Raw genomic sequence first — 11,407 nt, 5'->3', positions numbered from 1 at the left:
GTCGTGGTGAAGAAGGAGCTGAGCCAAAAGGCAAAGCTCTCGATTTACCGGTCGATCTACATTCCCACCCTCACCTATGGTCATGAGCTGTGGGTAGTAACCGAAAGAACAAGATCGCGAATACAAGCGGCCGAAATGAGTTTTCTCTGCAGGGTGGCCGGGCTCTCCCTTAGAGATAGAGTGAGAAGTTTGGTGATCTGGGAGGGGCTCAGAGTAGAGCCACTGCTCCTCCACATCGAAAGGAACCAGATGAGGTGGCTCGGGCATCTGGTTAGGATGCCTCCTGGAAGCCTCCCTGGTGAGGTGTTCCGGGCATGTCCCACCGGAAAGAGGCCCCGGGGCAGACCCAGGACACGCTGGACGGACTTTCATCATCTGAAAAATCTGAGTTTGAATCTCCTTTATGTTTCTGTTAAGAATTCTTTCTGTCTCTGTTAGAGAGCTGTCCACTAGAAAAATGTGAAATAAACACAAGAATAAAGTCCTGACGTGTACTACAGTATACATTGATAAATTAGTCATTTTTTCTATTTAACTAAATAAGTTTGTTACTGGAAACTTACTCAAATGACCTTTTAGATGTTCATTTTTGAAAATTAATCCAAATAAAACATTAAAAAACATTTCAAATATAAATATCATGCTTAACTTTCTTTCTTCCATAAAATGTGCTTGTTGAGATGCTAGCCATTTTGGAAAGACAGAAAAAGGCAAGTTGGCAAGGCCACACCCCCACACATGAGATGTCATCTTAAAGCTACGGTTGCCCTCTCTAAGAGACATTAGGACTTAGCAGAGTGGCGTGTATAGAATGAGAGAGATGAGCAGAAAATAAATGTGTACTACAGTGCACAAAAATGCATTGCTGGGTCTCAGGAGGATATGCTCCCTTTAGGACAAATATTACAGAACTATGGCATTAATTATCAAAGTTATGCAGATGATACACAGCTTTATGTGTCTCTGTCACCAGATGACTGCAGTCCAATAGACTTATTGTGTCAGTGTCTGGAGCAAATAAACACCTGGATGAGGGAGAATTTCCTACAATTAAATGAAGACAAAACTGAGATTATTCTGTTTGGTAGCAAAGAGAAGAGGGTCAGCATTGGCAAACACCTGGAGACTCGGGCTCTTAAAATCACCAACCAAGTTCGTAACCTGGGAGTGTTGATAGATTCAGATCTGACTTTCAGCAGCCACATCAAAGCTGTCACTAAGACAGCTTTTTACCAGCTCAGAAACATCAACAGAATTAAAAGTTTAGTCTCCCAGAAATACCAGAAGAAACTCATCCATGCATCCATCTCCAGTAGGCTGGATTACTGTAATGGTCTTTTAACAGGACTTCCTAAAAAGAGCATTAAACATCTGCAGCTCATCCAGAACGCTGCTGCTAGAGTTTTAACCAGGACTAAGAGATCTGAACACATCACACCAGTTTTGAAATCTTTACACTGGCTTCCAGTCAGTCACAGAATAGATTTTAAAACCCTTCTGCTTGTTTACAAATCCCAGAATGGTTTAGGCCCAGAATACATCTGTGATATGTTCAAAGAATATAAAACCTAGCAGAGCTCTTAGATCCAAAGACTCTGGTCAACTAGTCCAGACCAGAGTCCAGACTAAACATAGAGAAGCAGCATTTAGCTGTTGTCACGTTCCCTGGCCTCTGGCCTGGACGTGTATGTGAATGTCTGCTGCATATCCTGCAACCCTGCTCCTGGCCTGCGAGACCTCCTTCGTTCCCTCCTGTACGGTGATTGAATGTCCTCGGTTCCACCTGCTCAGGGGAGCCCCGCCCCATTCATCTTACAGGACAGCGCCGCCACACTGCTTCCTCCTCGGCGACCAACCAGCGGGAGTACCGGTCCTTAAAAGGGAGGCGGTGACGGTGATCAGGGCAGCTGTGTTCCTTCAGGCCCACAGTTCGCCAGTTTGGGACTTGCAGTAGTAGTGGTTGGTTGATTGACCCATAGCGGTTTGTAAGAGCATTCTTCTTCCCTTTAGTTAAGCCACTTGAGTAATTGATTTGATTGTGATTCTGCGCTCGTTCTCTCTTTAATTTGTGTATTTTGGTTTAGCAGACATCTTTTGTTGTTGAATTAACGGTATATTAATTATAGACTAAACATAGCTCCAGTTTGAATAATTGTTAGAGCAGTATTTTGGTTTATAGGAATCCTTTTGAGTTTGTGTTTATTAATTGGTTTATTGTTTACCTCGATTGAGGACACCTTGAGTTAATTACGTTTCTTTTGTTGTAATTGATGGCCTTAGATGCCTTGATTTATGTTGAACCCATTTGTTGTTTGTAAATAAATAATTGTTATTATTTTACATTTCGTCCTATTTGTTTTGTTGAGGACCCAATCACCCCTGGTTCAAAAAAAGGGTCGCAACAAAGTGGGGGCTCGTCCGGGAGATTTTTGTTTTGTGTATATGTGTGGGAGAGCGCATACTCGCAATTGTTAGTTTAGTGGATTCTGCACTGCGGAAGTACGTGGCTGACTTCAATATGGCTCCGTTTGATCTAGAGGAATTTAAGGAGGATCCGACCCTAGATCGTGTAAATCAGTGCAGAAAAGATGATTTGACTGTTCTGGCTGATTGTTATGACATCCCTGTTGGTAAAAAGATGTTGAAGCGTGAGTTGAGGGAGTTGATTGTGGCTGGACTAATCGAAAGAGGCGTTCTGCGTGGTGTTGTGGCTGACTCTGCCTGTTTGCCTGCGGAGGCTGGTCCTTCTGAGGAGGCGGGACCTAGCAACGCTGAGCTCGAGGAATCAACTCCGGAAGGTGAGGATAGGAAGACTCCACCTGTCACTCTCCCCAGGTTTGATCCGCTCATCTTAGAAGGTAGCTCAGTTTCCTCTCGGCTTGATGCCAGGTTGAGGGTACAACTGGAAAGGCTACGGCTGGAACATCAGCACAAGATGCAGCTCGAGATCCGCCGTATGGAGATCGAGGCTGATACGCAGGTTCGAATATGCCGTCTAGAGCTGGAAGCTCAGTCCCAGTCCACTTTAACCCCTTTGACATCTCCAAATTTATTCCCTTTGTTCCTGCCTTTGGGGATGGCGAGGACACCTTGAGTTAATTACGTTTCTTTTGTTGTAATTGATGGCCTTAGATGCCTTGATTTATGTTGAACCCGTTTTGTTGTTTGTAAATAAATAATTGTTATTATTTTATATTTCGTCCTATTTGTTTTGTTGACGACCCTATCACCCCTGGTTCAAAAAAGGGTCGTAACAGCTGTTATGCTGCAAACAAAAGGAAACAAACTACCAGTGGAGATTAAACTTTCCCCAAATGTAGACATTTTTAAATCCAGGTTAAAAACATTTCTTTTCTCATGCGCCTATGCATGAAATCTGCATGGTAACTTTTTTAACTTATCTTGCTTTTAATCATTTTAATGTAATTTATTATTTTATTGTGATTGTGTGTTGATTATGTGTTGATGCCTTTTACTATTCTAAATATCTGTAATATCTTTGTTTTATGTAAAGCACTTTGAATTGTCCTGTATATGAAATGTGCTATACAAATAAACTGCCTTGCCTTGCCTTGATTTTTTAGTAAGGGAGGATTCAGATTAATACAAATACAAAGTTTTAAATTAGACCTGGCATGACTGTTTCCACTCATCCAATTCTTCATCTTGAATACCGGCAGATCATGAATCCAAATAAATAAAAGCTTGTCACTTCCCTTACAAAGGTGCCCCAGTTTGAGTTAAGCAGAGGTTAGGATATTATCGTTGGCAGTTTGAAGGGAGTCTGTCACACTTCAGAAAAACAATGACAGGCTTTGTGTTTTTTTGTTTTTGTGTTTGTTTTCTTGAGAAGTCTTAACACTACAAATGTTAACTGAATATAAACTTGATTGGGAACCCCATAAAATGTCTTATAGGCTCATAATTGAAATAATACTACTTCACAAACATATGTGAAGTATTTAAGCAGGCGAGGAGCCAGTCTTGGGCAGGGTTCGTCTGGTTGGCAGGTCACCTGACTCCCGGCTGATGTGGAGATTGCTGTTGCTGCGTGTAGTATTGGCTTTCACCTTGAGACTGCGGTGGTAGGTTAACTTTACTTCTCCTGCTGTATCTGGTTTTCTGATAGAGTAAGTGCTAACAGACTGTGCTCCAGTAGGGAAACCTGTGTGTTGTGCTGCCTCTCATTCTGGAACGGCTTCTCTGTGTGACGAGTTCTGGTCATCCGGGTAGGTCAATCCACGGCTGGTGGGCGCTTTTCTTGGCTGCATTGGATGTTCATGGTTATCTGTTTTTGTTTTAGGGGGATTTATCTGACGGTATTTTAACGACACAGCCACCTTCTAGATGGCAGGCAGCTGTCCGCGGTGGCTTGTGGATCAGGAGTTTCACAACCATTCCCCACGCTTACAGACCGCTGCTCGGCTAACTGTTGCTGTTTTGCTTATTTTAATTTTTGGATTCTTTTTAAGCTGTTGGGGACACATTTTATTTTCTGCTGCTCCACTGGAAGCCCGGGATGAGGCCCACGACGAGGTTTGATACTGGCGGGTGGCTTCCAACGTGAATGTTTTATATTGTAACAGTTTTATGTTTGCTTATTTATTGTCTTTTATTTTGGCGTGCCCAAACTCCACGGTTCTTATAATAATTGTATTTTATTTTGTCCTTTAGTGGCCGGGAAGCCTGGAGTTGGTGGTGCCGTAACGGTGTGGGTCCCTGTTCCTGGTTTGATCCTCCCCTCATTTGCATGTCGAGCACGTTTGCCTGTGCTGTGGAATTGAAGTGCGAAGTGTGTTTGTCTTGCACGTGTGTCTGGGGTGGCTTTGATTTGGCTCCCTTCATCTCGTTTGGCCCACCTTCCTCCCCGTAAGCTTCCGCCATCTTTTAATGTTGAACCGTGTGTTCCTTTTAGTCTTGTTTTGTTTTGTTTATTTTAAACAATAAAGATTGTTTAAATATTTGGACGCTGGTCTCACGCCTCCTTAGTATAACGAACCTGTGTGCTTTGTTGGAGTTCATGTTATTATTCCCCGCGGTGAAAGTCCCGGGGTGGCGTTGTCTGTAACCAATTATGATTTACTGGCTTCTAGCCTGTAAGCCCCCTGAGCTCATGTTTATGTAACCTTTGGCTCCCCCGAGCTTGCCACACATAGTTTGAGCTAAAAAGCACAAAGTGACTTTTTAAATGAATGAATATTTTTAAAATTTGGTTGTGATTAAAAAATTCAATGTTGATTCGACAATCATAACGAGTGCTTTCAATTTGGTTTTAATGTCAGACATTAACATGGATTCAGCATTCATGCTGATGTTTAAGTGTTAGATCAGTTATTTTTGGTTATCTGGGAAGTAAATGAGAAGTGAGACTGTTGACTGTTGAAATGGAGATCCAGCCACAGCCTTCTGTATTTGCACATTAAGCTAAAGTTACATCCTGGAGCTGGTTAGCTTAGCATACAAAGTGGAAACAGGAAAAAAGAGCAAAGTTAAAAAGTTAAAAAAAAAAAAAAAATGCTCTTTGGCTATTTGAAGGTCACTAAATTACACAATACATCATTCATGTTTAACCTGAAGGAAATGCTGCCATCATAACAACACCAAGTCGATGTGAGATGTGCCCTGTCTAATGTAATTCCAGTGAATAAGCACTAGGCAGAGCTCATGCACTTTCTTCCTGCTGAGACACGCAAACAGAGGCGTGAACGCACCATCTGCCTGTCCCTAACTGCCAAACTCTGTCTCTCTCTGCATAACCAACTCAGTCACAGCTCCCTCATTAATATCACAGCTTCTGATAAGAAATAAATATTCAAATATTCTGCGGTATCAGTTTTCTTGGACGCCTGATTTAAAATTCCCTGCCCTCAGGCACAGCAAGGCAACACTGCATGTGTAATCCACACAATAACCCACACTCACACACAGAGGCCTCTGATGCGTGTTGGTGGAGTTAGTATGATTGCTAACTGACACCGGATCACTCCCACACACTGTACATACTAAAGTGTAAAGCTGCTGTTCTCCACTTCTGTTTATCTGCAGCTCTCACCCATTTAAAAGCAAAGGAGCATGATGGAAAATAAGAGGTGAGAGACTGAGGAGGAGAACTGGGATAAAAATGTACTGATGGCATGACATGCTAGATGAGTCAACAGGGAGATATGAAGAAAACTATTTGGACTCAGCTGATGTGGAAGCTGTGATGAGTGTGTGAAGAAAGAGAATGGGAGATGATAAGAGGAGAAGGGATCGGTAGGAGAGAGGAGAGGATGCAACACGTCTTGATTCTTTGCCGTGCTCCAGTCATCATCCATATAAAGTCTGTAAGACAGTTGTCACATGCACATGCCAAGGAAACAAGACGCAAATAGGCTGCTAGAGAAATGGTTATTGGTCTTGACAATATAAGAGTTGGAAAATGTAAAGAATGCTTTGGTAAAGTTATATGGCAGCAAATTTTAGTTACTTTTATTCTTTGTCACGTTAAAAAAATACAGGAAAACAAAAGGGATTAATTTCATTAATGATTGACATAATTATCTGTTTGGTTATGGATAAACAGAACATGCTAAACATGACTCGTGTCAATAGATCCAGTTAAAGCACAGCAATTAATCTGCAGGGTCTCTAGAGAAAAGCAGTTGCAGAACCTTAATAACTTTCTTGATTATTGAGGAAAGTTTACTTCAGGGTACTGGAAATGAGGCTCTAATTATGTGTTGAACAATGGTTTCAAGTGGACCCATGTGCTTCTCCTAGGTTGTTGAACAGTGGATTAGATCTTTACCTTAATAGAGCAGTTTAAGTGGTAATGGGAGATTGATCATCCAGTCTACATGGGTTTAATAAGTCCTCATGTTGGACTGTGCAAGGGCTGCCACTTGACATTGATTATCTTTGTTTTTAGGTGTTTGGTTTTAAAACTCAGATCTGCACCTCTGCTTTTTGGGAATGTCATAGTTCTGTTGGCTTCTTTGAGCCATGACCTGAAGCATCCACTGGAGTAGTTTGTAGCAGCAAAAGATGCCAGACCCTCCAAATATGAGGTCATGGTTCCCAAGCAGAAAAGGATGGAGTGTTCCCTTTAGTTTGGTGGCTGGTGTTTGCCTCGTGTAGACGAGTTTCACCCCTTAACACCTGTTGTCACAAAATGCCCTCTGGCCTTTATTTATTTTTTTTTTACTAAACTGATTTATTTTATTTGTCTGTCTTTTTCTTTTTCTTTTTTTTTCAATTTTTTTTTTCCTGTGTTTATTTTGTTTTTGTATAATTGTAAATAAATTCAGGCATTAAGGGGTTAAGTATCTTGGGCTCTTTTACACAACTGGTGGTGCAACGGACCAAGAGATTGACAGATGGACTGGGCTTTGCCAGCAGTAACAATGGTGTTGCATAAGTCTGTTGTAATAAAACTGAGCATAGCTGAAAGTTTCTGCTTACTGGTCCATCTTCATTGTATTCCTTACCGGTCGTAACAAAATTCAGCTCCTCTGCACTGATAGCAATCAGATGATGTGTTTGGGGCATCTGTTTAGGATGCCTCCTGGTTGGATCCCTCCTGGACTTGTTGCATCTGCCACACTTCTTTAGTCTTTTTCCAAATGAAGTTAACAGGTTAACTTCAGTTTGAGAGCTGGGCCACACTTCAACTTCCCCTCCAATCAACTTATACTTGTTTTAACCCCTTTGTCTTGTTCTCTCAACCCTCCTCCCTTATCTATTCCTGTTCTCATTCATTATTCATTCATTCATTTGTGCTCCACCTTTCCTCTGTCTGCCCGTTTGTACATCTATACTCCCTCTTCCTCTCTACCGCTCCCATTCCTCTTTGCATCATTAATCCATTTGTCCCTCCTTTTACACTCCTTTTTCTACTACCATCTGGGAACTATCTCTCCATCCTGAGTGTCCTCCACCTGGCACTCTGTGATTTTAGAGGTCAAGCTCAGCATCAGTATCTCTCTCTCGCACTCTGTATTACAATAGAGTCCAAATAATTGGGAAATGACCCTGTATCTCTTCCCTGATTGATCTGTAGCAACAACTGCTTCTTTAAGGTATGAAATCAGAAATCATTTTTATTCCCAGAGGGGATTTTTGTCAAGATAACTGCAGATTTTGTTCCTCCTTGGTATTATGTTAACACAACTGAATGCTGCAGACCAAGAAATGGCCAAACCCCCTGTTTCTTAGAGATGATCACACTGATGATCAATTGATAGAGCACATTTGATTACCCTCCTAATTCCTGTAGAAAAAAAAGATGTACTTAGTTTTTTAAAACCTGGTAAAAATCAGACGACTTTTATTATGTCCTGATATATAAAATCTTAGAATTGAAAGTGAGTGTATTTCTTTGTCATATAAGATTCATGAATTTTACACAACCTCTTACAACTCAACCATGACAGAAAGTGAAATTTCAGTCTGCAGTTCAAGGGCTCAGTCAACCACAAAAACTAACATTTAGGACTAACCTCAAGCCAGCAGTGAAGAAAATCTGTTCAATTTGTCATCTGGCTATAATATGCACCCCAAATCTGCTCTTTATCTTCTTAAAGGAAAAATAGCAGAAGTACAGCAACTTCTCTTTTAGTGTGAATCAGAGACTAATTCAGGCTTTTATATCCAGCAATGCTCTGTTATCTCGTCTACCCAAAGAAATAATATCAGTAACAACTGAGTCAGAACTGCTCAAGGGCTGACAAGAACTGAAAGGAGAACATACGAGTCCTGTTTTAAAGTCCTCTGATTAGCTGCCTGTCAGTCTCTCTGCTGATCTTAGACTTCTTTTGGTTGTCCATAAAGCCTCTGAGACCAGATTTTTAGTTACTCCAAAATACACGAAAGAAACTCTTGCCAAGTTGTTTCAGCAGACTGTTTAAAAATCCTTTGGCTTAATAATTTAATTAATTTTAGTGTTGATTTTATTTTAAAGGGTTTTAGTTTGTCTCAGTGACATTTACTGTGTTTTTATTTGTATTATTTATTGTATGATACTACATTGGTTGCTAACAGATTATATTATTTTCCATCTTTTAAAGTTTTTTCACTGTATTCATTTCTAAATATACATTTTTACCACTTTTAACACACACACACAAACACACACACACATATATATAAGCAGCACTTATGGGAGATGCAAAGAAACAAAACACAGATAAGAAAACGATGCTTGTTGGATGTTTGAGCATGTCACACTGCCTGCAGACTTCTGATATTTGAAATCTTAAGAATCAAATTGACACCAAAAAGTTTTTGTAATGTAATTATTTATTTCTTTTACCTATGATAGTTAGGAAGAGTGTCCATCTTCTTTTATAAGCAATAAATCTACAGATCTGTCAATATGTTGAAATCCATTTCCCAGCCACCCATCATTTATACCCGCTTATTCCATAGGAAGCCCAGTGGCTATTAGGCAATGTACACCATGGACTGATCTCCAGCGTTGAGCAGGATCATGCTCAAATGAAAGTGCCAAGAAAAGCACAAACACTAATATATTGTTAGGAAAATAATGCCGAGCAGTCAGTAGTCCAATAAATATAACTCAGTTCCTGATGGACTCAGCTGATTAGCTGCAGGACACAGCGCAGAGTCATGATTCAGTCACTGATGCAGAGTAAAATGGCCGTTTTCAGATAGTGAAAATAGTGAGAAAATAATCAACTGATGTAAAATTAGGATGATTAAACATTCTTTAATTATAATCTTGGCTTGAACTGCTAGGATGTTTGAGATGCCAAAAATGTGCTCCTCTATGGCCTTATGAGTAGCTCTTATCTTAGTTTCCCTCCTAGTTCCTTCAACCTGAGAGCATGCTGGTTGCTTTCCACTGCAGATAAGATACCTACAACTCTAATTAACCAAAAAAAGAAAGCAAGACAAAGAAATATCTCTAACATCCTCTGTGAGAGTCAAACTTTTTCTGTTTTTAATGTGTAAAAGAATCACTCCCTGATCTGTCTGATATCATTGTGAGTCTAGAGGAAAAACTATGCAAACTCTGCCTTTGTGTTGATAAGAAGCCACTCAATTGCCATTGGTTGCCTCTGGAAAAACCCATAGAATGTAAATTAGGATATATGATCAAAACATTTGATTTTAGTCTTACTGGTAGAATTAGTCACATATATATATGCTAATTTCACATTTTCCCTTGCAGCTACAAAGACATTTTCAGATTCAGTTGCTTTATATGAACCATTCGATCATTGCACTGCACTAAATGGGCCAAGAAGGTCAAGCACTGTAAGCAGTAATAACACACATAGTGTAGATGTTAAGGAGAAAGACAGGCAGTGTAACGCTTCTCCGATCTAAACCAAATAAGGGTCACATGTCCTCTAAAGGCGTGATGCTTCGTATCACACAGTTATCTGTTGAAGGAACAATTACACCAGTGTTGTTTTAGGCTGTCAAGCACCATCACGTCCCTCTCCTCTTCTAACTCTCACTGCTCCACAGGTGTAGGCTCAAACAACCTGTAACGAGACAACCACATATCTGCAAGAATTTGTCAAAATGAGATCTTGAAAAAATCTTCTGATCGTACCAAAGATAACCTACTTTTTCTAGGGAGAGTCTGTGCGGTTTTCAGTAAATGCCAGCAGTCATGTGAAAGTAAAAAACATTAACAATCATGTGACAATAGAAGGAAAAGATCAAATTTTTGCAGATTTACAAGAAGAATCTCAAACACCAGCAAGATGAAAGACTACAAGAAAGGCAAAAAGTTTCTTTCCTCTGAACCCTACAAACCTCTATTCATTCAGATACTCAGAAACACACAAACACACAGACACACACACTGACAGCAATTGGATTTATGGAAACTGTTTGCCATTAAGGTCACCACACATATTAAATGACACAAGTGTGCCCTTAGCAAGCTCAGCCATTTGACCCCTGCCTGCCCAGAGCGACCCCCCCCCCCCCCCCCCCCCCCCCACACACACACACACACAAACTTGCACATATAAGACTATCTGTCAGACACCCTGTGTGTGATGTGGTAATGTTTAAGTGGGGTGACTAAAAAAGACCTATCTCTGTTGCTAGATTTAGGGGAATATCCTGTTCATGTGTTTGGGTGAGTGTGTATAAAAGGATTCACCTAAAAACACTGATTATGTTAAACATTGATTTAAACAACTAAAATATTTGTCATCCACTCCATTTTGCTTTGAAACTCCAGTTACATGTCTTTAAAAAAGAGTAAGTTGTGTTTTAGCATGTTAGCAAAGTGTTGCTTATTGCAGCCTGCAATGTTTTAGGAGAAACTCCACAAAATGGAGGGGCAGACATTTCACATGAGCTATTTGGGTGCCTCACCAACACACCACAGTTTAGTTGTTAGACTAAAGGGCTAAGTTTTTGAGGAGGTGTTGAGTAGTAT

The 11,407-nt window shown here is 40.5% G+C and overlaps 1 long non-coding RNA gene across 1 annotated transcript; it reads right to left on the bottom strand.

The window, feature by feature from the left end:
• Positions 1 to 547: 547 nt before the first annotated feature.
• LOC121644786 lies at positions 548 to 9,571 on the bottom strand. Its single transcript, XR_006011314.1, has 3 exons — positions 9,560 to 9,571; positions 4,810 to 4,815; positions 548 to 885 (listed from the first exon to the last, which is right to left on the bottom strand). It is a non-coding gene; the product is annotated as an uncharacterized LOC121644786 (long non-coding RNA).
• Positions 9,572 to 11,407: the final 1,836 nt, after the last annotated feature.

The sequence above is a fragment of the Melanotaenia boesemani genome, chromosome 8 (genome assembly GCF_017639745.1).
Source record: "Melanotaenia boesemani isolate fMelBoe1 chromosome 8, fMelBoe1.pri, whole genome shotgun sequence".
NCBI lineage: Eukaryota > Metazoa > Chordata > Actinopteri > Atheriniformes > Melanotaeniidae > Melanotaenia > Melanotaenia boesemani.
This window is presented reverse-complemented; position numbering and strand designations above follow the sequence as displayed.